General features: G+C 40.2%; 1 protein-coding gene and 1 long non-coding RNA gene across 2 annotated transcripts in view; one reads left to right on the top strand and one right to left on the bottom strand.

Annotated features, from left to right (window-relative positions):
- UFC1 (ubiquitin-fold modifier conjugating enzyme 1) overlaps positions 1–26,347 on the bottom strand; it is a 428,252-nt gene that overhangs the window by 393,706 nt on the left and 8,199 nt on the right. The gene's annotated exons all lie outside the window — the stretch shown is intronic.
- The window catches only part of LOC138147854 (uncharacterized), a 13,114-nt gene continuing 8,182 nt past the window's right edge, over positions 21,416–26,347 (top strand). The window contains exon 1 of the long non-coding RNA XR_011164912.1: positions 21,416–21,628. This is a non-coding gene — a long non-coding RNA (uncharacterized lncRNA). The remainder of the gene's footprint in view (positions 21,629–26,347) is intronic.

Raw genomic sequence — 26,347 nt, 5'->3', positions numbered from 1 at the left:
ATCCGTGTTTTTCTTCTCCTGTGCTGTTTTTTACATGAGGACTGCTAGTGTTGCCGCTTACCTCTTAAATCCTCTACAGCATAGATTTAATTGGTCCTAGATTCCCATTAACAGCATGAGTCCTGTGAAGGCAAGCCAGACTCATGGGGGGCCTGGGAAAGAAGAGGTGTAAGCCCAAATCTGGTCCAAAAGGGAGCTGTTTTGAATGGTAGTTTGCAAATCTGCAGAGGTGTTAAATTAACACCCTGCCTTACAGGCTTTAAATAATGCAGATTGCCCCCCTGGAAGGAATCTGATGCCTTTACCTGATCTCATCCATCTCTTTCCCTCACCCTCTCTCTCCCCTTCTCTCACACAGTTGGCATCTTCAACAGCTGGAACAGAAGCTCTGAGCTAAGTGTGGAATGACATGCTGAACCAAAATAGATCAAGAATACACCTGGTCTGGGCTCCCACATTTCACTCTAGTAAAACCTTCCAAGACCTTATCTCTGGGTCCTTTAAAAATTACTTTCTTAACTCATTCTCTTTTTGTTGAGAGGAGAGAAGTGGCTCTGGCTTATCTTATTTTATTTTAATTTCTTTTTGGAGAGGAGCCCTAAATCCCTTCTCAACTCCTCTGGTTACTTAGCTTTGCTGGACTCCTATGTGGAATCATAGATTTGGAGAGTAAAATGTGTGTGTGTGTGTGTGTGTGTGTGTGTGTGTGTGTGTGTGTGTGATCATTTTACCAATGAGGAAATGCAATCCCCCCAAACTAACTGGTTTATTTACACACAGACAGAGCTGGAAAATAGCATCCAGATCGTGTAACTATCCATGGATCCTTCCACTAGACAACATTTCCTTTCCCCTGCTGCTCTACCTACCTCTGGCAGCTTTAATGCCAGCAATGATACCATCTCACATCTGTATAGATGCATTGCAGAATTTACAAAGTACTTTACATGTCTGTTTTAATTTTCTCTCACAATTCTATAGGAGGTAGCTAAGAGCATTGTTAATTGAGTAAGATTCAATTGACTTTTCACAGTAGACAGGGTATGACTCACAATCCCTCTTTTATAGATGGGATGAGAACCACAGGACAAAGAGAGGTTTTACAACTGGCTTCAAATACTGTGTCTAGTATCTAGTGGAGACAGGACCAGAAGTCAATCTCCTGTTCTAATCCTGTGTCTTTAAATGGCACTATACTGTAAATTCAATGGAATTCAACAGATGTTTAGCAGGCATTTACTAAGCTCAAGGCAATAGTGTAGTAGCTAGAGAACCAGGTTTAGCTCTGTCAGGAAGGCCTGGGTTCAAATCCAGCTTCCAACACATATGGGCTATGTGTACCTATGCAGATCATTGAATTTTACAGTCCTTCAGGCAACTCTCCAATAGTCTAGGTGGTAGATGAGCAGAAGATCTGCATTGGTAGAGTGTATTTTCTTCCTGGGATTTCCCTACACCAAATGAAATCATAAATCCAGATTGGCCCTCCTGCACTGTATAACCTCACCCTCACTCCTAATATACATTGTTATTCAGTTGGCTTAGTCATGTCTGACTCTTCCTGACTCCATTTGGGATTTTCTTGGCAGAGATATTAGGGTGGTTTTCATTTCCTTCTCCAGCTCATTTTACAGATGAGGAAAATGAGGCAAATGGGGTTAAGTGATTTGCCCAGGGTCACACAGCTACTAAGTGGCTGAGACCAGTTCAGAACTCATAAAGATGATTCCTGATACCAAGCCCAGTGCTCTATCCTCTGTACTACAAAACATATTATAGGCAAAAACACTACACAATACCTGCCCTCAAGGAGTTTACAATCTAAGTGATAACACACTAGACTGATAACATAAAGAGTAATCTGAAATTCAATGAATTTGCCCTAAAAGACTGTCTGAAACTCATCAACAGAGTTTATGTTTGTGGAATGATGGTTTAGGTTGGACATAAAGAACTTTCTGACAAGGTTCATATGTGTAAAATGGGGTGGGGGGGTTGAGATTGAGCTTCTTTTCCAGCTATGATATCCTAGGACTTTGGATTGGGAGTTTTCAGGGACCTTATTAATGAAGGTTTGAACATCTCCTCTGGGAACCAGGAACTAATACTCATCTCCCTTGAGAGATGAAGGTGCCATCTTGCCTGGAGACAGAGGAATAATGTACCAGGGGAATGGTTCTCAGAAATTTTTAGTCCTGAAGACAACCTTGGCAGGACAAAAAACCTACACCATGTGCACTAGAATTAATGGGAAGAATTTGAGAGATGCTGTAAATGATTAATTCATATCATAAGCAAAAATTTTGTTGATGCCAAATTATACCACAGCTCCCCCAAGCATTCTGAAGGCATTTTGTGAACTTTGGGACTAAAAGATCTCCCAGTGTCCTTTTCAAATCCTCTGATTCTTGGACTTGGTCTTTTGGTGCTATGTGTGGCTCTTAAAATATTGACCTGTTGGAATGGGGTGAAGGTTACTCTTTCTTCTCTTTTAAACAAAGGACTGGCAAAGCCTAGGGATATGAGCTGCCCTTGGCTGCAAACTCATTCATTCTCTCCTTTCTTTTATTATACATTTAAGTGTGTGATTCATAAAATAACACACACTTTTTAATATTACTTTGCCTCTTTTTTCTTTTTTATGCAGGGAGACCTCTACACAGTCAGTGAATAATTATCTCAAAGGTGTGATTTCCTATTCTGCGCTCCATACTCACCCCTCACCCCTCAAACAACGCTCAGCTTCTTTCTTGCCTGCTCTAGTGATCTTATTTCCATGTGGAGGGGCTGAGGTGAGAGTGTGTGCACTTCAAAGCCCTCTAAGCAGGACCTCCAGAGGAGGAGGGGGGGGGCGGTAGTGCTAGGGTAGACCTGGCATCAACATCAGAATGTTATCCTAACACCTCTCCAATAATGGGAGCTTGAAGCATAAATGTTTATTCAGGGACAGAGGGCTGGTCCTCCCGATCCCTGTATTATTTTCACTTTTAAAAGCGGGAAAGGACAAAGTGTGAAGCAATTTACAACCCCCAACATTCCTCTCCAGCCTTGAACCAATAAGCTACTCTGGTGCCAAGGAAAAATGAAACACGTTTCCCAATGTGTGTTTGAAGTTAGCAGCTCACAATATGTGATTTTTAAAGATTTTATTTAGACCAGGAAACTAAAGCAGGGTTTCTATTTGTTCTTGCTTCCTTCTCTCTCTGTAGCACACATTTTCCCCTTCTCTGTCCTCCTTACCATGCTCTGTCCATAGTAAGTGCTCAATAAATATCTAAATTAATAAATCAATGTCAAAACCAGCCAATGTCTACATTATCTAGAATGCTGAGACACAGGTTATTATTTTGTCTTATGGTATTGGTGATGTTATAAATCTTTGTTAGAGTAAGAGTCAGCACTCCCACTCAGATTGGTGAATTATATCACAGTATTGGGGGAAACTCTAAATTGGGAATCAGGGGATCTCACTTCTGACCCCTTTGTTGCCCCTAGCTAGATGACCTCAGGCAGTCATCGGTTACCTTTGGGGGTCATTAATTCCTCACCTGTAAAATGGTGGGGTTAGATACTCTAAGTACTAAGATTTTGTGAATCTGATGCTTGACCAGTCTGTTGGGCTCAGAATCTACAGTATAGACAATAGTAATGTTACACATACACAGCTCTTTAAGATTGATATCTAGGCCACTGCCAGTTGTCTTTACTCTTGTCTTGCCATTGGGCTCTGATGCCTCTGGAGAAGAGAGTAAGGCTGATGGCTTTGCTTGGTTTTACCTCACTTAAATCTAATTCACTCAAAAGTCATGATTCAGTGGTCTTTATAGTGCTTTGCTTTATGAGAAGTATGGCAGCCCTGCTGTGTACTCTGGGTAACCTTGGATAAGTTACTTAGCTTTTTTTTTTAGATAAGATGACATCTAAAGTTTCTTCCCAGTCTAAATCTATGAATCTGTGAGCCAAGACCATGGATTGTGGAGAGCAGCTGCCCGTGGGGGAAAGAGGTGGCAGCCAGGCCTGGGGATGAGCAGAAAGTCTCTAGTGGGGTCCCCTGAAATAAAATGCCAGCAAATTGGGCAGCTTTTCTTTTTTTTTTTATGAGTGAAGAAGACAGGGCAATTGGGGTTAAGTAACTTGGTCAAGGTCACATGACTAGTAAGTGTTAAGTGTCTGAGATCAGATTTGAACTCAGGTCCTCTTGACTCCAGGGCTGGTGCTCTATTCACTGTGTCACCTAGCTACCCCAGGCAGTTTTTATTAAAATTTTTTTTTGTCATCTGTTTGGTGAAAATTACAAGCATTTTTGTGCTTGTTATCAGACCACTGAGAATATTAATTAGAGGTAAATGATAATAAAAAGCTGAGGCCTAAAATTCTGCTGTGCTGGAGTCAGGAGGACCTGAATTCAAATCCAACCTCAGACATTTAACACAAAAACTAGCCGTGTGATCTTGGGCAAGTCACTTAACCCCAATTCCCCTACCTTCCCCCCTCCAAAAAAGCAAAAAAAAAAAGTTAAAGTTGGTGATAATGCTGAAATGAAATATTCCTTTCCTTATTGCAGGAATTCTTTTAAACTGAAGGCCAACGTAAAGACTTTAAGAGGTATATATTTCAGTATAATGGAAAGAATACTGTCTTTGAAAGAAATGAGATAATAGGGGCAGCTAGGTGGCACAGTGAAGAGAGTACCGGCCCTGGAGTCAGGAGGACCTGAGTTCAAATTCGGCCTCAGACACTTAACACTTACTAACTGTGTGACCTTGGGCAAGTCACTTAACCCCAATTGCCCTGCCTTCCCCCCTCTAAAAAGACAAAAAAAGAGAGAAAGAAATGAAATAATATTTGTAAAGTGCTTAGTGCAATGTCTGGTGTATAGTAGGTCCTATATATATGCTCATTCTTTCCTTTACCTTTCCTTTGGAGTCAGAGAACCTGAATTCAAATCCTGTCTCTGATGTTTACTACTTGTGAGAGTTTGGACAAGTCACTTAACCTCCATAGGCCTTGTTTCACCCATCTGTATGAAGAGTTGTTTAGAGCCTTAAATCTATGATTCTATGACTCTCCTCTCCTTCCCACTCCCTTTCCTCCCCCCTCTAGTATTTAGTGAAACAGGCATTTGATTGAGAAGTGAGGCCACAGATATGCTGATAAATATTTAATAACAGGATCTCTGAAAGAAAACAAAAGAATTTACCCATGACACACTTTCAAACTTAATCTGCCTAATTAACGTTTTCTCCATCACTTTCTTAAGCCTATACAATCAACAAAACAATTAACGAAGCCTTGATTTGTAGTATTTGCTGGTTTTCAAGGTATAAATGTTGAAACTGAAAATTTAACAATTGGCTTTCCTGAGCTAGTAGGAAGTAGCTCCAACACACCCCTGGCTTGGCCAAATCTTGTAAATTTGGATTATTGTGGGCTTCTGGGACTTGTCTGCTTTAAGCTAGAGCAATTCAAAGATTGGGAGAGGAGGGAAAGGAGTTGGTAATATGTTGGCTGTCCTAGGTGACTACCAATTTTGAGAACCTTGGAGCGATGGAACTGGTTCTGAAACCTGGTTCTTTCCTATCCTGCCTAGGGGTTGGAGTTGATGGCTTTTGGGGGTTCAGGTTTTAGCACTTGGGGATCTCAGAATGGAACGTGTTATCCTAGCTCCTCAGGATAAGATGCAGATGATGTAAAACTATGCTAGCCAGAACTGACAGGGATTGATGTTCTATGGGAGCGCTGAGCCAAACTTGTCAGGATCTATACCCAAGAGGTACCCTCAGAATATGGCTGGTTTAAGGAATGTAGGAGGGTCAAAGGACTCTTCACTGGGCACTTTCCATAGGTGTCAGCCTACTGTCCTCATTAACAGGTAGTACCTGTGTTAGTTTGTGTGTCCTGGAGGAAGGGGTTAGGAGAGACTTTTTTTCTCAGCACTGCATAAGTTTTTAAGATGTCATTGAATAGGGATAGTGACATTTAGATGAATTTATGAACAGATTATAGCAGAACATTAAAGGAATCCAGATGCTTCGTACGTACTTTGGAATCTTTTAACGCTTATTGTTACTCTTGTGTATAGTATAAGAGAAAGAGAATTCAGTATTTGGGAACATTTTTCTTGGGTTTCATCCAAGAAGCTTAAGTTACTAAAATACCAGAAAGACCTTGAATGATTAAGTTTACTGACCTAAAATTCAGTCCCCCTCCCCAACCAATGAGGGTCCTAAGAAACCAAAGACTAATTGTAGCAAGACAAACCAGTCTCCTTTTTTGAGGATTATGAGACTTCTCATAGGATCATCGAGTTAGAGGTCATCTAATCCAACTCCTTCATTTCTGAATTTTTGGTTTTTTTTGGAGGCAATCGAAGTTTAGAGACTTGCCTAAGGTCACATAGCTAGTAAGTGTCTGAGGTTAAATTTGAACTCAGATCCTCCTGACTTCAGGGCTAGTGCTCTATCCGCTGTGCCACCTAGCTGCCCTTTAAATGCACAAATAAGGAAACTGAGGTCTGAAAATGTTAAGTGGCTTGCCTAAGTCCACTTAGGAAATGTCTGAGGAAGGCATCAAGTGGCTAGGTGGGACAGTGAATAGAGCACCAGTCCTGTAGTCAGGAGGACCTGAGTTCAAATCCGGCCTCAGACACTTAACACTTACTAGCCATGTGACCTTGGGCAAGTCACTTAACCCCAATTGCACTGCCCTTCCCCCCCACCCCCAAAATAGACTGGAATGAATCAGCCCCAGGTGATGTTGACTCCATGTCAGTCCAGTGCTTTGGAATTTTCCTTCTTTTTGGCTGCTGAATACAAGTGACTTCATTCTCAATCCTTGATCTGTCCTTAGAGCTGTGAGCTCTGGAAAGCCCTGCCACTGGGGGTTCTCATGGAATCAGGAGGAAAAGATTAGCAGGGCTAACTTTTCCCACAGAGAGAGCTGAATCCTAAGCCCTGTCAAGGGAAGACTAATAAAAACCACCACCTACCACAAAATTTCTTACCAGCCCTCTCCCTCAACCTTTAAATCTCCACTATTTCAGTCATTATTGACTTAGCCTATGAAAGCAGATCAATTCAATTCAATTTAATAAACATTTATTAAACACCTACTATGTGCCAAGGATGGTACTAAATGCTGGATTAAGGTCAAGAAGGCTGCCTTGCCAGTTTAAGTATTTTTTTAAATAAAAAAAATTATATTTTAAAACAAATAAGTAAATAAACAAACAAATGAATAAATGAAATAAAAATATTTTACAACTACTTTTAAGAGTTCCTGCTATGTGTATAGAACTATGTTAAGCTGTGAGTGAAATGAAAAGTTTGTGTAAGGTTCAGTCCCTGAACTTATGGAAGCTGGGTAGAACACACACACAACTATAGTACAGAACAATATACAAGAGGGGTACAAGTAAAACGAGAACCAAGGCAGTTAAGATTATCACCGAGGATGTCACTTGGTGATAGGCAAGTCACTCAACCTTTTTGAGCGTCAGTTTTCTCATCTGTCTTGGGGGAGGGGTAATAATTGTACTTACCTCATAAGGTTGTGATGATACTGTATATGTTTGTGCATCTGTGTGTATGTATACAGACATACACATACACATATATAATAGTAGCTAGCATTTACATGACACCTTAAGATTTGTAAACTTTTACATATGTAAAACATGTATATACAAGTTATATACAGATAACATGTATGTATATAGATATAATATTGCAAACCTTAAAGTGCCATGTAAATGCTAGCTATTATATATAATATAGAAAATTATATATGTTATATATATTGTATCATTTGATCATCATGATAACCTTGTGAGGTAGGTGCAATTATTTTATTATTATATAACTTTATAAACCTTAAAATGTCTCATAATGCTAGCTGTTACAATTATTATTGTAGATGAGGAAACTTGCATCACATATACATTATATATGATTCTATTATATATAATTAATTATACATCAATATACATGTGTATATATGTATGCACACATATACATTTATATGTCTTTGCACACCTTAAAGTGCCATGTAAACACTAGCTGTTAGAATTATTATTATAGACAAGGAAACTTACATTATACATACTTATACATTTATATATGTGTGTACATACATATATGTACACATATACATTTGTATGTCTTTGCAAACCTTAAAGTTCCATTCAAACACTAGCGGTTAGAATTATTATTATAGATGAGGAGACTTAAGTCCAGAGAAATGGGTTAGATTGTGAGTTCCTTAGTGAGGGCAGAGATTGTCTTTCTTTTGCCTTTTTCTGTATGCCCAGCGCTTAATGTGTGGCACACACTGGGTAGTTATCAAATGTTTATTAACTGACCGACTTGATTTTTTACTTGCCCAAAGCAGGGACAGGTGGGCACTCTTGCTCCCAATCTTGCCTTGGGCTCAGCGTTTCTCATCACGGACACAGGAATAAATGTGATGACTTAGTTTCCCAGAATCACAGCGTAAGAAGGTCACCTCATTTGACTGAGGAAACAGGTTCAAAGAACTAATAGTCACTGGGTAGCAGGAGGCAGCTAGATGGCACAGTGGGTAGACGGCTGGACCTGGCTCAAATCTGGCTTCAGACACTGACAAGCTGTGAGACTGCCCATATCACTTAACATCCTCAGTTTCCTCTTCTGTAAAATGGGGACAATCACAGCACCTGCCTCCCAGGGTTGTTGGGGGGATCAAATTAGAGGATAATTTTAAAGTGCTTAGCACAGTGCCAGGCACATAGTGAACGATATATAGATGTATGCTCTTATTATTATTAATTCTCTCAGTTTCCACATTGTAGAATTGTGAGAGCAATATTTGGTTTTGTTATGGGTTTTGTCAATTTTGCCATCACTATATACAATTTGTGACCAACCAATTGCGTCTTAAAATGTCTTTCCATAAATTTGGCTTTAGAGTTCCTTTAAAAAATGATGGTAATAGGGGCAGCTAGGTGGCACAGTGAATAGAGCACTGGCCTTGGAGTCAGGAGGACCTGAGTTCAAATTTAAACTCAGACACTTAACACTAGCCGTGTGACCGTGAGCAAGTCACTTAACCCCAACTGCCCAGCTTTCCCCCCTCCAAAAAAAAGAAAGCAAAAAAAAAAAAAAGAATGAGATATTCCTTGCTTGATGTTTCTATAAGGAGTATGGGCATGAAAGTAGCTGCAAGAAACACTGAATTATAGATTCCAGGACACCAAGTAAATTTTTTCCAAAGGGGTCTCCTATCATTCCAATGCCTCCAGAAACTACTTTCCCATATCCCCTGAGGAACCCCAAGGCTCATGAAACACTACATCGGGAAGGGACCCTACAGGTCCTATGGTCCACCTCCCTTCAAACTCCTTCTGACTCCAAATCTAGAGTCCTATCCAATCTGCATACTACCTACTTGTCCTATCATCACATTAAAATGTAAACTCCTTGAGGGTAGGAATTATTTTGTTTTTTTGTATTTGAATTCCAACTGCTTAGCACAGTGCCTGGTACTTAGTGGGTGGTTGATAAATATTTCTTGATTGATCGATTGATTGATTATATACTTTTTTTTTTGCATCTGTTCCTAGGTTCTTGTGAGTTCTTTTCATCCTCTGCATTTTCTGTTTGATAAAATAAAAGCTATCTCTACTTAGAAATTTCCTTTGGATGGTCCTGGTTTCTTTTAGGGCTTTGGAAGAGTGCTACCTCTCATTGTGTAAAAAATTGCTATCTCATCAGTCAGTTCAGAAGTTCAGAGACCCAGTGAGCCAACTAAGAGGGATGAAAAAAAGTCACGAGTCTAGAGCAAGATGGCACAGAGGGGAAAGTCTGCCCTCTCCAAGTAGACAGAGTGATTCTATATGGAGCCACCACCTATGTGTAATACCTGACACAAAGCCCTAAGGGAAATAAATAATTTCTTAGGTAGACTTGCAAGCTGCCGTAAGTGTCAAGTTTGGCAACTACTTAGGCAGCCTTATTGACTTTTCTTTTTCTGACTTAGAGTGTAGAGAAGTAAAGGTGAGGCACTCTCCTCCAAGGAGAATGACTCATATTTATGATGCACCTTAAGGTTTGTAAAATACTCTATTATGTTATCCCCAAGGATTTGTTATCTAAGATATATGTTGTATATAGACAACTAACAGAAATATAAAAGTCATTCCCCAATAGTTAAGTGGTGAAGGAATATGAATAAACAGCTATCAAATGAAGAATTGAAAATGAATGACAGTCATATGAAAGAATGCTCCAAATCATTAATGATATGAGAAATGCAAATCAAAACAACTCTGAGATTTTGCTTCACATCCAGCAAGTTGGCAAAGATGACAGATAACAGGAATAGTCAATGTTGCAGGGGTTGCAGAAAGATAGACACTGATTCATTGTTGGTGGAGCTGTAAATTATAGAACTCTTCTGAAAAACAATTTGGAATTTTGCAAATAAAGTAACTAAAATACCTTACCTTACCTTTTGACTCAGACATTCCACTGCTAAGAATGTACTGGGATGTAAGTCACTCTCAAAAAGAAGGGCACTATATAAATACAAATATTTACAACAGCCTTTCTTTATGGAAGCAAAAAACTGGAAATCAATGGATAATTATTGACTAGAAAATGAATTAGGAGATTGTGGTACATGAATATAATAGAATATTATTGTACTATAAGAAATAAAGAATATGGTGCGGCCAGGTGGCGCAGAGACCTGGGATCAGTTCCGGGCTCAGATACTTAACACCACACAAAATAACTGGCTGTGTAACCTTGAACAAGTTACTTAACCCCGATTGCTTTAAAAAAAAAAGAAATGAAGAATATATTGAATACAGAGAAACATGATAGACTTATATGAATTGAAACAAAGTAAATAGAACCAAGAAAATAACATATACAATGACTGCAACGATGAAATAGAAATTACAACTACAATGCAAAAAAAAAAATGAATAAGGTGGAAATTATAAAGAACAAGTTTGTTTTCAAAGAAGAGATATGAGAAAATATCTCATTTATTACTTTTAGAGATGGAAGGAAGAAGATTACATGCATACAGAACATTGTATATATATACATATAGATATCATAAGTTTTTAAAAAAATGTATTGATCAGTTTTGCTGAATTTTTTCTTCTCTTCATCCTCTTTAAAAAAAAATCTCTTTTAAAAAACTTTTTTTTAAAAAAGCAATTGGGGTTAAGTAACTTGGTCAAGGTTACACGGCCAGTTATTTTTTGTGTGGGTACCAAGTATCTGAGGCCGGAACTGATTCTGGGTCTCCCGACGCTGGGGCCGGCGCTCTTACTCACTGCTCCACCTGGCTGCCCCAAAAAACTCTTTTTTTTTTTTTTTTAAATAAGGGATGGTTTTCTGGAATGGGGAAGGAGGGAAATGCAAAAGGAAATCTATGGTATGGATTGATAAGAATCTATTTTAAATAAAAAAAAAATCAGTTAAGCCTTGCATAAACCCCATAGGGTAGGCACTGTCATTATCCCTGTTTTCCAGATGAGGAAATTGAGTCTTGGAGTTTAAATAACCTGTCCAGAATCACATATCTGATAAGTGGCAGAACTGAGACAGGAAACAAGTCTTCTTGGCTGTCTATTCCCTGATGTAATATAGCTTCTAGGGCATCCAGGAAGAATTAAGAAGGGCCAAGGTGTAATGGAAAGTGTCTTGAAAACAATAATCAAGAGGCCCATGTCTGAGTTTCAGTTCTTCTATTTACTAGCAGTTTGAACCTAAGTAAGCCACTTAACAAAATCGGGCCTCAGTTTCCCCATCTGTCAAATGGGCAGGATGTACAAGACAAGTAGCTCCTTTATAGCTTCAACCATCTATGCATCTATGAAGAGATCTATGGAAAAGAAAAGTGACCTTCAGCTTTTTTTCTTGGGCGAAGTGTGATATTAAAGGAATGACCACTGGGCTGGGGAGTCATGAGATCTCTGTCTAAGTCTTGGCACTGCCACTAGCTTTTACCATGGCTAGGTAACCTTGGAAAAATCACCAAATATTTTAGGTCCTCCTTTTAGATGAATGGGGTCCCGTGTTGTCATGGGCCTTCTCTGATTGGTGTATTTTGGTGCGGCTCCCTTGGATGTCTTTGGCCCTATTGGGTATTATGACTTTGCAATTACTATCACAATCAATATTGTAATTGTAGAGTGCCAGCAATTTAATAATTACAGCATTTGTGTCAAGTAGAAACATATCTCATAAATGAATCTTAAAATCTATTTATATGATCCTTAGGGTTATTATTTCTGATAATCCTCCTTATTACAACACATCTCACAGTAGTATTTACCTATGTGCTCCCACTAAAGATCCTAATAGATCTACTGAGACTATGAAGAATTGTAGCAATTACCTTCATTATAGAGAGAATATGTAATTAGTAAGTTGAATAGATTTTAACACTATTTTGGGAAACTGTTGATGGCGGCAATTGCAATGTTGCTGTATCTGAGCGCCATTGCTTTTGTGTGTCTGTGTTTGTATATTAATTATATACCTCAACAGCTGCTGCTAAGTGTAAGACAAACCAGGTTTTCTTTTCTTCTTATTCTTTCCTCCCAGGAGACCCAGGCTTACCCCCTGTCACAAAGAAACAGCATTTCCCAATTCTGCACAAGTTCATCCAGTGTCCATTTGAAGCTTTCCAAGGCCATCTGAGGGGTCACAGAGACGGCAGCCTCTTTTCCCCAGTCCCACACAGGTCACTTCAGCTCCCCTCACCCCCAACATACACACACACACAGATGCCCCTTGGGGAATGCCTGGTGGTAACTGTGGATCAGAAACGTTTTGTCCCTCCCCCACTCAAGAGTGCCCATTGCCATCTTGTGAGGGATCCTGGATGTTATCATTCCTGCCCCCCTTTCCACCCAAGTCAGAGAATTCACAGCTGAACCAATAAATAAAACACTCAAGAGAAAGTGGGTGCAAAGGAAGCTGGGGAAGATAGATCAGACCCCTTAGGGATGCCATCTCTGGTACTAGACAAGCCACTGGTATTTCATACAGTTCCTGTCTCGTCTCCATCCATTACTATGCATGTCATATAGCCAGAAATTAGAGACACAATTAAGTCCCTGCCTTTGGTCCTCCCTCTCTCTATCCACTGCCAGTGAAAGGCAGTGTCTCCACCCTGCACTCACCAATGTGCCTTCCAGTCCCGGCTCAGATAATCACTGGGGAGTTGCCAGTCTTTTTACCCGCGTTCCCTAATCCTCTAGGCCACAGATGTTCTTCATCTGTCTGTGTGGGTACATGGGGAGTGGTGGTGGGAAGGAGGGGGGTAGAGAGAGGGGAAGAAGAGGGGAAGGAGGATATTCTCCCAGGGAGGCAGTGTGCCATAATGTTTGGATCTCAGGTCAAGTTCTAACTTTGCTAATAAGAACAGCTAGCATTTTACATAACACCTACTATGTGCCAGGTGTTGGGCTAAGCTATTATCCCCATTTTACAGATGAGGAAACTGAGGCAAGAATTGGTTAAGTGATTTGTCCAGGGTCACACAATTCTTGAGATTCAAGAAAAAACATCCTTAGTAGGAGAGCTAAGATCCAGGTCCCAGGTCACAAACAGGCTACTGATCGACCTTGGGATTTTTCCAATGGGAGCATATTCCCCTAGACCTGTAGGAAATCTGGCTTCAGGCCCACCACTGATCCCACAGGTATCAACACTAATGTCTAGAATATGTCTTGAATTGTGCAGTACTCTTGAACCACTTAATTTTAATCCCTGGGTTCATAACTCTTTTTTTTTGTAGTAGGCACCTGTTGACTTTTGAGACAACTTGGGGTACTTCAGCAGTCAGGTAAAGGCTATGGAAAGCTCTCAATAATATGGTTTTACATATATATGTGTACATACACACACACACACACACACATATATATATATATATAAAATATGCGATGTATGTGCGTGTTTATACACACACACTGCATTACAAAGGAAACCAATTATACTGAAATATAGTTATCAACTTTTTTTTTAAACCAAGTTCACAGACCCCAGCTTGAGAACCCATCTCTTGGACCTTGCTTCTTCTTTCCTTGAAGGGAAACTGGCAGAAGAGCCAAGAGGGCTGGGAGCGAGGCTTTGGGTGTGGAAAATGGAAAAGAAAGAATTAATGGGAATTTCCCAGCCTCAGTGGGAAGCTGGAAATGTAAAGGCACATTGTTGTAGGTGGAAACAAAACCAGAGGTGATTTAAAAAAACGTCAGTCTAAATTAATTTAGAGAACAGCAAAAGGAATTGGGCATCATTAAGGGCTAACTGGACAAATCACACCCTAAAGAATATGAACGAGTTTTGAGTCATCATATAATTATTGCATAATATTATATATGAGGCAGGAGAAAGAAGTCAGAGCAGGTTACATATAACAGCTGGAGGGCCCTGGGTATATATTTACCCTCAGGAGTGGTTAGCTCACCCCTCTTTGGGGAGAGCCTTATCCTAGCTCTCCCCAAAATGACATTTTTTTAAACAAAAAATTCTCAAGAAATTCTGATTTATTTGGTTTCTATGTTGTGGAACTGTGAGAGGGTGTGTGTGTGTGTGTGTGACCTCTGCCACATCTATGTAAATTTTCATTTTCAATGGACATCATTCCCCCAACATAGTGGCAAAAGACCTAGGTTCAAGCCCTGCCTTGAAAACATTCTAGGTATGTAACCTTGAGCCAGTCAAAGACCTTAAAAAGTCTCCTACTGCATCCAGGGCCATCCATCTCCAGTCATCTTGATCTGTGTCTTGCCACTGGACCCAGATGGCTCTGGAGGAGTGAAACTGGAAATTTTGTACAGCCCTGTCTTACTTAAATCCAATTCACTTGCATGCTGTGATATCACCTCCCTAATATTATGGTTCTCTTTGAGAATGAAGAAGAAAAACAACAACATGGCCCAGGCATCTCTCTAAGACTGCTGGTTTCAGGAAGGTTGCCACTTTGTATGGATAAATGGAGTTTCCTCATTGGAACTTCCTTATCTCATTGAAATCGCAGGTTAGGAGCACTAAGAAAAATCATGACATGGTTACTCCATTGCTTGAACACCAAATCCAGGGCCAGTTTTCAGATCACAGGCATTTTTTTAGGGAAGCTCCAAATAAGGCTGAGTGGAATAGTGAAAAGAGCCCTGGAAGACCTGGGTTTGAATCCTGCTTCATATACTTGTTAGTTATGGGATCCTGGGCAAGTCAAATGACGCCATTTGTAAAATGGAGACATAATTGTACCTACTTTACAAGATAGCAATGTTCATTAAAAGATAATGTATGTAAATCACTTTGTAAGCCTTTAAGCATGATAAAAATATTAGCTATTGTTATTATCCGGTTTCTGGTTCTGTTCTCAAGTCTGTAATACATGAAAGTAGTATTTTCCAGATTTTTCCCAAGGCCCAAATGGCAATGTGAATAACTTTTAACTCACCTCCCTGAGGTCATGGTCCTCCTTGAGAATGAAGGACAAAACAACAGCAACCATTCTTCCAAGGTTATGCTTAACCGTTCTACTTTTTTTTCCTCTGATTTTGTTCGAGAAGACCTCTAATGTCTATCATTGGATTTATTGGAGGGACACATCTTTTGGAAAGAGGGAGACAGAGGTTGTGTGGGGCAGAGAATCACTTTGGAAAAGGGTGCTCAAAGCTAGATTCCTACTCCTTTGTGCTCCCTTTCTTGTAAGAAGGGGAAATACCCAATTTGTGCAATGGGCTGTGAGAGGAATGAGGGCAGAACATGGAATTACATGTAACTGGTTCATTCTTATGTGTTCCACCAGGCTTTGCTATGCCTTATTTCTTTACAAAAGGGAATTTAACTCAAACCAAATGAAAACACAACCAAAGTCTTTTCTCTTCCCCTTCCCCAACTCCAACCATTGTTCCCCATCCTCTCCCCTTCAAACTAGAACAGACTTTGAATCATTCCATGGATGAACATGGACCAGAAATGTTCTTTCTGTTTTGTTTAGGTATGGATCTGAAGGACCTTCTCCTTGAGGAAACTCTACCAATGCAGATTCATATGTAAAGCACACACAGTCAGTCAACAAGCAATTAAACACCTACTATGTGCTAGGCACTGTACTAAGTGCTAGAAACACAGAGAACAGCAAGCCCCCCCAAAAAATCCCCAGGCCCTCCTCTTAAGAAGCTCACAGCCTAATGGTAGCATGTAACAAATCTTTTGGCATTGCATATATGTTAAATCTTATTTTCATCAGAGTTACCTATGAGCATACAGGAGACCAATGTCTCATAGCCTATATATATGTGTGTATGTGTGTGCGTGCATTATATATATAATATACATATACACATATATATGTAGGTAGGTATGTATATATGTGTTTGTATATGTGTATATATATATACACATACACACATACACCATAAATATATGCATATAAATAATTGGTGGGATTCAAACTCACACCTTCCTTGTTCTCCATCCTCTGCGTCACATTACCTCATCAAGACCAGGAACGAACTGTGACAAAAAGGATCCATTCTGCTCTTTCTTTCCCTACCCTCCTCCTGCTATCAAAGGCCCTAACTGTATTTTTCATGCTCAGGACCCTTAGATCATTATGACTACATCTGTCTTTCCCACACTGTAGACATTTACAGTCATGCTGAGGATTATCCAAGTGTGTTTACCAAAGAAGTTTATTGAGAAGCATCTGTTTCATTTAGCCTAGAATTAAAAATAATAATAATAATCATAATCATACAGTCAAAACAGAATATCTACCCCCTGGGGGGTGATACTAAAATTAGGTTGGGCAATTAGGCCCTGGCTTCACTACATCAACTGTATTTTAATGAATAATTGAAAAAAAAGGAGAAAAAAATCTTGCTGGTTGCCTTGTCTATACCAAATCTCATAATGAGATTTGCTGAGCCTTACTGCCAGCAGCAGAGGGAACCTGTGCCAGCCATGTATCCAAACGAGCATGATTTAATTCCCCAGCACAAAACAGACCGTGCTTTTCTCGAGCCACATTTAGCAGTCGCTTCTAATGGAGCACATTAAACAGGGTTTCTCATCAAAACATAACTGGCTCCCAGGCATTCTGGACACAATCTGAACACTCCCATAAGGCCCAAGGACACCATATTTGATAGTTTCCTGTACCAAGAAGAAAAAAGAAAATATCCTACCCCCAAGAAAACAGAATACTCAGGGGGAGAAGTAGAGTAGGGAGTAAGGAAGAAAATTCACATACCATCCCCCACCCCTCTCCTTGCTTATTTTGAGAGACTGTGGTTTTCAGCTTGTTATAGATAAACTACAACTAGAAAAAAAAATTAGGGTCTATGAATTTCCTTTGTCTGCTTTATAAAAAGGCCTTGGTTTCTTTTCAATTAAGATGAAGATTTCAAGTATGAAAACCGCTGAATCTTTAAGAATTCATAATAAGGCCTCTGAGTTGGGCTTTTAGGGGAAGATAATTAAAGGGGATGGGGAAGAGAACAGTAGAAGGTCAGAAGGGTGAAGAGAGAAAACATCCGGCAGACTCCTGCTGGACTGACAACCCTCCTCATGGGGCCATGATATATTTTTGGAGCTGGTGGCCATCCTACATATAAGAAACCTTTCCTGGTTCCTCCCAGTTGTTAATGCTCCCCTACACCCTCCCCTACACCCTTCATGTTTAGTATAGGACAAAAAGCACTAACTCCAGAGTGAAAGGCCTTGGTTTCAAATCCTGATTTTGACACTTATTACCTGTGTTCCCTTGGACAAGTCAATTAACTTCCCTGGGCCTGTTTTTTCATCTGTAAAATGAAGAGGTTGGGCCAGATGGCCTCTGCCATTCTTTCCAGCTCCGAATCTATAATCCTATATATTTTTATTTATCTGTATACATGTTGTTTCTCACTGGTATAAATATAAACTCTCTGAGGCCAGGAATTATGTTGTTTTTGTCTCTGTATGCAGAGGGTGTTCTGGTAAATGTTTAACAACCAGCTCTCTGAAAATATAAAACAAACATAGTGGATTTCTATATTTAATCTGTATTATTAACATTTCCCCCTCCCACCCCTCCCAATCATGTTCTTAAGTTTAAATAATCAACAAAACAGTAGCTCAAACCGTGATTTGGAGCATTTGCTGAGTTCGAAGGTATAAATGCTCACAATGAAAATTTAACAGTCGACTTTCTTGAGCTGTGCTGGTGCTGGCTGTCTGTATTTTTAGGATTTAGTATTGTGCTTGGCACACGGTAGGTGTTTAACAAGTGCTTTTTCAATGGAATTGAATTGGTAACACTTTAGAGAGAATACTGAAGCCTAAAGTCACAGAGCTGGTTAGATACTTAGCTGGGGCTAGAATATCAATCTCCTGATTTCTGATCCATTATTTTTTCACCCCCTAAGATACTGTTGGATCTCAAAGTATAAAATAACACTGATTCAGATTTTCTTCTGCACATCCTAGTAACAACTCATGATCTAAGTTTAAATTCTGCTTGTTGACTCTATTTGGGATTTTCTTGGCAGTTATTGGAGTGGTTTGCCATTTCCTTCTTTAGCTCAATTTACAGATGAGGAAACTGAGGTAAACAGGGTTAAGTGACTTGCCCAGGGTCACACAGCTAATACGTGTCTGAGGCTGGGTATGAACTCAGGTCTTCCTGATTCTAGGTTCAGCATTCTATCCATCCAGCCACCTAGCTTTCCACTAAATTCTATGGCTCCACACGAAGCTTTAATGAGTTCCTCCCTCCCCCTTTGCAAACACAAACATGCTTGTCATTATAATAGGAGGTTCTCCATAATTTTTTATTTGAATTTCACGCTTCAAAGTTCATTTGAGTGATTTCATCTATGCTGCTACCATAACTGTTACTTACAGTTAGTTGGAAATAATAATGACACAGAGAATGGGGTTTGGAGTTAGGAAGACCTTACTTAGTTCACAACTAGCCCAATATATTTACTAGCAAGTCCCTTAATCATAGTTTGCCTCAGTTTCCTTTTCTGTAAAATGGGGATAACAATAGCGGGGTTATTGTGAGGATCAAATGAGATAATGCAAAGCATTTTGCAGACCTTAAAATCTCATACAAAATGGTAGCCAGCTACAATAGCGAGAGGCCAACAGTTGCAATAAAGTGCCAGCTGGGAGGTTGTCCCGGACAGTGGTAGAGTGGAAGGAACAATGGACTTTAGACCTAGGTTTGAAACCTACCTCTGGCCATAGCTGGTGGTGTGACCTCAGTTTCTTCAACTATAATATGAGGAAGTTTGACTAGATGAACCCTGATGCTTTCTGGTTCTATATCCCATGATATATGACTTGAGCGAGAAAAGCCATGATGATTTCAGTCAAATTTGTGTTAAGCGGGCTCCATGCTTTGGGGGTGGGGAGGAGGTACAGCATTCAAACTTGAGACCCTTGTTCCATGACATTTAAATTCTCTTCGCATTCAGTTCACCACGCAGATACATGTCTGTACTCAGTGACATTTTCCCCATCTATCCCACTGATTCCTTCTGCAATGTCTTTTCTGAAGCTGAATTATATTAAGGGGGAGGCCGATTTATTGCCACGCCAATAGTTAATGTATTCCCCAATGGGAAAACTGTCTAGCATTCAGCCAGCCCTCTCCAGATTTACATTTTAAATGCAAAGCTCTAGGATAATTCCTTTTATTAGAAAAAAAAATCTCCACAGTATGTGTTGAAATCTAAATAAACGGCATGTGCTTGGATGTTACACACAAACACACGGGCATACAGGAACATGCATACACACACAAAACAACTATCAAAGGCCCCTTGGTTTGACACTTTGTCAGCGGCCACCAGTGAGAAGAAGCCAAGCAAATGCATTTCCAACTGCAAATTATCCAACAGTTGGGGATACACCAATTATGTTCTTTGAATAAATTAGTCAGGAAATTCAGATAGTGGGTTTGGGGGGGTATTGGAGAATATGCATGCATTTTTTAAAGGTGGGGTGTTTGCATGAGTGAGTGCTCAAAATAAGTATTTGTTTCTCTATTACAGTTTGTTTTCCCTAGTTGCTAATTCATGGGGAAAGAAGTCTTCCACCCAGATAGATGCCGAAATGCAAATAAGGAAGGAGCCGCTTCAAATTCTGTGTCAAAGACTTCAAAACACTTCTCATAATTTAACTTAATAGACTTTAACAATGTGGCAACCAAATAAAGTGCCCCGGCCTGGAGTCCTCACACATTTAGGCAAAGAAGTGGCTTTTGCAGCTGACTCTGGCTCCATTATTTCTACTAATTACATATTCATCTGCTGTAAGGGGCGGCTTTCCACTGGATGAGCTGAAAATTGTTGGTACAAAATCAAATATAAAAAGCATTACAGTTGAACCCAGTTTTAAGTGCAATTATATATCGAATCAACACAATCTTGCATTCATATCAGGCTGCAATCAGTAACCTGGGGGTATATGGGGGTTCAAGAAGAGATAAACAACATGCATGCTAGGAGCTATAGACAAAGCTACTGACATTTTTTTTTTAATGTACTTCAAAAGTGAGTTTAATGAAGCGGCCAAGTCATTTCTTTTGCCTTTGACAATTAAACCTACTTAATGTGAGGGGTCAGAGTGGATAATTGGGGAGTTGAAAGCTGGAGAGGTGACTTTACCACAAATTATGGCTTTTGCAAAGATACCCATGTGTTTCCTTTCCCATCATCCAAGTTCTGGTTGAAAGGATGTCTTTGGTAAAGTACACCCTAGGCCCTGAGCTTGCTTCATCAAGCTGCTGCAGGTAGGTTAAGCAGCCTATTCTCTTCCTTAATGGGGTGCTGATATAAAAAAGAGAGGACCAGGCATCTTTGGAACAAACAAACAGATCCTTCCCGGCACTTCAGCAAATAGGAAACACCAGTGGTCTCAATATGGGTCCTGGGAGAAAGGCAAAGGGTGTATGTATGGAGCAGGTGGGCTGGGGAGTGGGGGGGCTTTGTAAATACTGCCCACTTAGTATTTGAGCCTTCTTTCACAGTTCACTGTTCAAGCCAGACTAAATTAGCAGCTCTTCTCCCTCCCTCCCTTCCTCCCTCCCTCTCTTCTCTTTCGCTCCCTCCCCTCCCATCACTCAAGTCATGTCTGTTTACCCTCAGTAAATGACTAAATGTAGACAACTGTCTGCTTGGACTGTGGTGGCATTGGCACACACATACCAGACAAGCAGATTGTTGTGGGAAACTGTGACTGAGGCATCCTGATATACGAGAACCAGTTATCATGGGAATTGTTGTTTCTCGAGCTATAATAAATAGTTGCCATATGCTAAGCACAGATGCTGCCTTGAAAGGCAGCCCCGGATTGGTAGAACCTGGTTTCTCCAGAGTCTGGGACCTTTATTCAATACATGACTCTTTGCAATCTTGGACTGAACTCTGTCTGACTCATTGTATGGAAAGGTAGCTCACTCTCTGTCTTGGAAGACTCAGGTTAGAATTTAAGGCACAATCGGTAGCGTCATTTCGAATATGCCACACACACACAAAAACATGCAGAAGGAGAAATCAGAAGACTCCTGTAGGATTATGATGTTCCCTGTGGATGGGGTCCAACCCCTTGCAGAGGTAGGTGTGAAATCCTGAAGCCTTTATTAGAAATAATTCCCTTAGCCTTTTGGGGCAATTGCAGATATGCTATGACATAATCCAAATAGGCACAGGATAGAATTATTAATTATTCTTTTTGTCACTGCCAGGAGAGACAGGGAGTCAGAAAGACAAGTTCAAATCCTGTTTCTGACACATAAGCTTGCTGTGTGAATACAGTGGTCCCTTAAACACCTAGATAACTCTCTAAGGCTGAAAGTTAAAGAAATTTGTCGAGAGACATTTCTGAACAAGTGAAATCACAGGTCTATCTACTTGGACACAGAAAAAGGATTTGGGGGGCATTTTAGGAACCTGGTTATTCCTATGATCTCTGAGGTCTCTTTAGCAGAGAGCAAAGAAAAACAGATGAGGCAGCCACACACAAGACTATCTGAAATTATATTATTTGAAAGTACTTTAAAATCATTGATTTAAAAAAACAACAACCTGATGATGAACATGAATTGAGAAAATTGGTCCAATCCCTTCTCTCTCTCTCTTAAACCAACTGTTCAACAAGCACTTATTACTCAACTACTGCCGATTAATCCGCTATGTACCAAACACTTTGCTGTGTTCTTCTTACTCTCTAGGAGTAGGTACTGAGATGGTGCCCACTTTCTGGTACCTGTTGCTAGTGGTGTTTAGCTCTTTTCAGGTTGGCTTACTCAGTTGTTGTTTTTTTTTTTAAGCAATCAGGGTTAAGTAACTTGCTCAAGGTTACACGGCCAGTTATTTCTGGGTGTGGTGCTGAGTATCTGAGCCCAGATTTGATCCAGGTCATCCCGACACTGGAGCCTGTGCTCTTACTTTCTGAGCCACCTGGCCGCCCCTAAGCAATTGGGGTTAAGTAACTTGCTCAAGGTTACACAGCCAGGTGTTTCGCTGTGCTACCTGGCAGCCCCTCGGTTTTTTTTTTAATTGAAATCACATTCATTTCTGAAGAATCTTTCTCATGGTTTAGAGACAGGATATATATATCTGTACTGTGTATATTGCCCGTGAGAATTTTATTGCAGAAATTCAATACTTTGCATCAGAGCCTTAGAGAATGTTGTACTGAGTTCCATTAAAAAGCTGGGTGCAACTATGTTATTGCTGTGGTAGACAATACAATATTTTTTATCAAAGTTCACATTTTGACTAGTGATTTGAGCACTTCACTCAAGTAGCCATGTTGTGGATTTTAATTTTTTTTTTCTGAATAACATACAAAAGAAAAATGATTTTCTGATTATTAAAAAAAGTTTGTCGTTGCAAATTTCTTGCTGAAAAAGTCAAATGAGAAAAAAAATTCAGAAAAGTTCCTGTTGTCGCTAAGATCTAAACGTTGTGTCCCTCATATCAGACTAAAATTTGAAGAGTTTTTTCTTAGAGGAAGAGAAACTGTTCTTTTCTCTTTCTTTCCCTTCCCCTCCCTAATGATGGGTCCTTACTTGTTGACTCTGAAGATCTCTTTTCATTTATAATCAGATTTAGGAAATATTTTTGTCCACAAAAACTGAAAGTGTTCAAGCAGGCACTCCAAGCTTTCTATCCAGGCCTCAAATTCCTTCCAAGTACATTCTGTCACCTGAGGTGATACATCTGCTTCTGGTATTGTCACGTCCATTTTTGCAGCCATGGAAACTAAGTGATATGTCTAAAGTTAGGAGAGGAAGCGACCAGGGAGGGTGAGAGCTGGGGTTTGAACCCTGAACCCCGACTTTTGCTTTTTACTTACTTTGAAAGACTGTATTTTCACCCTTTTACCAGCACAAATTCCTCTAAAAACCTCCCAAACCCAACATCAGATATCAAATTTACTGCTGAGTCTTGGGGGCAAATTTCTGCAAGAAAATGATAATTAAGCCTTTTAAAAAAATGACATTTCTTTTCTATAAATCTGTTGCAGTGGTAAGGTTTTGTTTGCATACTAAGCCAGCTTGCTGTTTGGTCATTTCACAGTTAATGCATGGTGAATAATTTTAAAAGATTGTCACATTGAACTTAGCAGAAATACTTCTTCAAAGGCCATGTAAAAATCAATGACAAAGTGTTAGCAGTGGTGACCTACTATTCTTAGGTGCAAGTCTTTCTCTTAGTTGCCTTAATTTTCTTAATTTTCCCTACCCTAGCTGATGAGAGCCACTGAATCCTTAGGAAAGTTACTTAATTTCATTTAGCCTCAGTTTCTTCATCTGTTGACACGAGAGGGATTGGACTTAACTCTAAGGTTGCTCATCGTTGAAAAGTCTATTGATTGGTTGGTTGTTGTCCTTCTTTCTCAAAGAGGACCAAAATGACACCGCTCTGCTAGACTCAAGTTTCTATGTGTCCGACGGTGACTTATCAGACCAATATGAGCTTTTGTGCTGGTAAAAGGGTGAAAATTCAGTCTTTCAAAGTAAGTAAAAAGCAAAAGTCGGGGTTCAGGGTTCAAACCCCAGCTCTCACCCTCCCTGGTCGCTTCCTCTCCTACCACAGATTGGGCGTAAATAGTCTGCGTGAACATTTGGGGTGGATACTCTAAATTTGCGCATCCTGTGTTTCCTTTGAGCTGTTTCAATTCTGCTTTGCTCATGAAGCACAGCACCTTCTCTGATGTGGGCATGCCATGCTGAGCGGTCTGGTGCCAGTGTCTCCCATGTCACACAATCTACTCCAAAATTCTTAAGAGAGACCTTGAGAGTGTCCTTGTATCACTTCTGACCACTATGTGAATGCTTGCCCTGTGTGAGTTCTCTATAAAATAGTCTTTTTGGCAAGTGGACATTTTGCATTTGAACAACATTGTCAGCCTATAAGAGTTGCACTATCTGAAGCAGAGTCTGAATGCTTGGCAGTTTAGTTCAAGAAAGGACCTCAGTGTCTGGTACCTTATCCTGCCGGGTGATCTTCAGAAACTTCCCAAGAGTTCAAATGGAAGCGATTCCATTTCCTGGCATGATGCTGGTACCTGTCCAGGTTTCACAGGCATACAACAATGAGGTCAGCACAATGGTTCTGTAGACCTTCAGTTTGGTAGTCAGTCTAATACCCCTTCTTTCCTACTCTTTCCTTTGGAGCCTCCCAAACACTGAATTAGCTCTGGCAATGTGTGCATCAACCTCATTATCAATGTGTACATCCCTGGGAAGTGTGCTACCAAGGTAAGTGCACTTATCCACAGCATTCAAACCTTCTCCACTTGCTGTAACAAATGGTGCCACATGTGGATGGTGTGGTGGTGGCTGATGGAGCACCTGTGTTTTCTTGGTGTTAATTGTTAGGCCAAGCAGCAGAGAACTGATTCTATTATGCTATGATTATATGCTTGAGCTGTGTAATCACAGGCAAATCCCTTTATCTCTCAGCCTCAGTTTCCTTATCTGTAAAATGATAATGTGTGAACTACTAGTCTTATATGGTTTCTGTGAAGAAAGCTCCATGTAAACCTTAAAATGCTCTATTAAAGTGAATTTATAGGAATAGCAGTAGTACTTTTTAGGAGTAGTAAGACTTTGCAGTCACAAAGTCTCTGGGAGTTTGAGTAGTAGTATTTCTCTACAAAGCCCTGCTCCAGTCATGGCATGGTGGTTACTCTGGGTTCATTAAGGCTATGCCAGGGGACTATAAGCTTCTATAGGTTCTTCTATGCCAGACAGGAGTTTAACAGTATTGGCAATGGATTGAGTCACCTAGAAAGAGCAGGGTTCAAATACCATGCTACCTACCTATGTGACCTTGGGGAAGTCACTTACTTAACTTCCCTTGATCTCCATTTACTCATCTGTAAAAAGAGGGAGTTGGAGATGACCAGTGAGGCCCTTCCCAGCTCTAAAGCTACGATCCGATGGACCTAGATAAGCTTATGAGCAGTAGGGTGACCACTAGGTGACAAATTCTTTGGCCATGGTGCCCCATAAATGGTGATAGTAATAACAATGCATTACAGAGACTAAAACTCTAGTGGATCACCCATCTCAACGATGTTGGTGTACTCTTCAGAAATGTCATGGTGCCTCCATGCCTACTCAATCTGTGTATCTCTGTCTGTGTGTGTCCAAGGTGGGGGGTTCCAGGAATCAAGGGCTACAGTCTTGCTTGTAGTAGATGCTCGATATTCATTGAATTAATATGAATAAAAATAACCATCTCCTATCCATCTGAGAAGTAATTTTTCTAGAAGAAAGTTATATTTGGTCTTATTCTTCATTTGCCTTTTTTTTGGGAAACACAGTTACATAAGCCTAGTGATACTACTCACGAACACACACACGCACACACACATTGTCTCTTTACTAAATCATCTTTAGGGAAAGGAGTAATGCTATTCCTCTTTCTATTCCTTGCTTTCCACAGTGTGATTAAAGGTAAGGCATTTTATAAAGGCGATATATGTCTAATCGTCTGAAAGATAATATTGAAAGAGTCACAGGCCTCTCTGAGCTCAGGGACTACAACTACCGTGGTGCTAAATCAGCTGGCAGTTGGGGCCATTTCTGTACGTCCACTAGTGACTGCCACAGAGGCTTGGGAAGTGAGGCTAAGGAGATGCCTCAGCAAATGAAGGCATTGTCTCTACTGTGCACCTCAAAGCCTCTGGAAAGGAAGTGGGCCCCAAACCCCTGGCGTGGACAATCTGACAGACAGCAGGCTTGTTCATTGTGCTAAACTGCCCCTCATCTCCTTCCTTCCTTCCTTCCTTCCTTCCTTCCTTCCTTCCTTCCTTCC

The sequence above is a fragment of the Petaurus breviceps genome, unplaced genomic scaffold (assembly GCF_028583685.1).
Source record: "Petaurus breviceps papuanus isolate PSGF00001 unplaced genomic scaffold, PetGlider_PUasm1.0 90808, whole genome shotgun sequence".
Classification (NCBI taxonomy): domain Eukaryota; kingdom Metazoa; phylum Chordata; class Mammalia; order Diprotodontia; family Petauridae; genus Petaurus; species Petaurus breviceps.
Note: the sequence above shows the minus strand (reverse complement) of the source record. Positions and strands in the feature narration are given on the sequence as shown.